We start from the raw sequence: 2,360 nt of genomic DNA, 5'->3' as shown, positions 1-2,360 counted from the left end.
GAGCAGATACGAACGTAACCATCGCCAGACTGTCACTGGGAACGAGATTTTTCTTCAACTGAAAATGCCAGTAAAAATGGAAAGATAAAGCATGTTAAACAAATTTTATTTAAGTTTAAGAAGAAACTATTTAATTAATACCAAAAATTACTAGAAAATAGTGGTACGAAAAAAAGACTCAAGAACGACAAGCGCGAATAAAGATGTCGTGAAAATGAAAGGTATAAATTCAGAGTAAATTAAAATGTAAAAAAATATAAATTGTTTCATGATAACTCTAATTAGGAAATGTTTTCGCTTTCGGACGTATCACTGCTATAAATTAGCAGGATAATACAGAGGATTAATTACACGAGTGAATTTAACGCGCGTGAATAATCACGAAACAGTGGATCTAACCGCTCAAAAATTAAAATGGGTAATTAGAAAAATACACACGAACCCGTACATGAACCGGTTTACTCATGAATGCACATGAACCGGTTTACTCATGAATGCACATGAACCGGTTTACACATGAACCGGTTTACGCATGAACCGGTTTACACATAAACTGGTTTACACATGAACCGGTTTACACATGAACCGGTTTACACATGAACCGGTTAACACATGAACCGGTTTACACATAAACTGGTTTACACATGAACCTGTTAACACATGAACCGGTTTATACATGAACCGGATTACACATGAACCGGATTACACATGAATCGGTTTACACATGAACCGGTTTACACATAAACTGGTTTACACATGAACCGGTTTATACATGAACCGGTTTACACATGAACCGGTTTAAACATGAACCGGTTTAGCCATGAACCGGTTTACACATGAACCGGTTTTGCCATGAACCGGTTTACACATGAACCGGTTTAAACATGAATCGATTTACACATGAACCGGTTTATACATGAACCTGTTTATACATGAACTGGTTTACACATGAACCGGTTTATACATGAACCGGTTTACACATGAACTGGTTTACACATGAACCGGTTTATACATGAACCTGCTTATACATGAACCGGTTTATACAAGAACCGGTTTACTCATGAACCGGTTTATACATGAACCGGTTTACACATGAAACGAATTACTCATGAAAACACATGAACCGGTTTACACATGAACCAGTTTACACATGAACCGTTTTTTAAAATGGCCTACCATGAATGATATACTAGATCACTCCAGTATCGCGTATCTAACTCGAGATGAAGCTTGTTTACTTCAAGGAAATTCAACCTAAACATTAATTCGAGAAAGTAACTTTAATGAATGAACTCTTTTACAGCGCTGAACTTCAAACCCCTTGCCGTGCTCTAATCCTCTAGGAATTTGTTCTCTAGGAATTTGTTCTCTTGGAATTTGTTCTCTTGGAATTTGTTCACTAGGAATTTGTTCTCTTGGAATTTGTTCACTAGGAATTTGTTCTCTTGGAATTTATTCTCTTGGAATTTGTTCTCTTGGAATTTGTTCTCTAGGAATTTGTTCTCTAGGAATTTGTTCACTAGGAATTTGTTCTCTAGGAATTTGTTCTCTAGGAATTTTCATAGATAAAGTATAGTGATGGCGGTAGTGTGTATAGTGTAGGTGATGTTGTAGGTATGGTGTCATATTTGTGGTGTTATGTGGTCATTATTTGCAGTAAATATGGTGAATGTGTACTAAATATGGTGAATGCTTACTAAATATGGTGAATGCATACTAAAGATGGTGACTGCATGCTAAATATGGTGAATGCATATTAAATATGGTGAATGCTTACTAAATATGGTGAATGCTTACTAAAGATGGTGAATGCGAACTAAAGATAATGAATGAATACTAAAGATGGTGAATTCATACTAAATATGGTGACTGCATACTGAAGATGGTGAATGCGTATTAAGCGTATTAAATATGGTGAAAGTTCAGTGTCCGGAATGATGTATCGAGAATAGTGACCGCGGTGACAATTCATGTGAATTTACAATTAAAACTCAATATTTTCATCTGTCATTTTACAAACTTAAACAATTGAAAATAACTGCTGCGTTTTTTAAAGTTTATTTTATGAATAATTGTTACTACCTTGATCATTAGTGGTGCGGCTTGTCACTTAGTGGAAAAAGAAAACAAAAGTAACTATTAAAAGTAATACTTAATTACAGTATTAAGTAATACTGTAATTATTAATGCAAATACTAACTTAATAAGTAACAGCGGTAACTAGTGACGCAAGTAACAACCAAGGAAGTAACAGCGGTAACTAGTGGCGCAAGTAACAACCAAGGAAGTAACAGCGGTAACTAGTGGCGCAAGTAACAACCAAGGAAGTAACAGCTGTAACTAGTGACGCAAGTAACAAC

This window comes from Hyalella azteca, unplaced genomic scaffold, assembly GCF_000764305.2.
Source record: "Hyalella azteca isolate HAZT.00-mixed unplaced genomic scaffold, Hazt_2.0.2 contig16743, whole genome shotgun sequence".
Taxonomy (NCBI): Eukaryota; Metazoa; Arthropoda; class Malacostraca; order Amphipoda; family Hyalellidae; genus Hyalella; species Hyalella azteca.
This window is presented reverse-complemented; position numbering follows the sequence as displayed.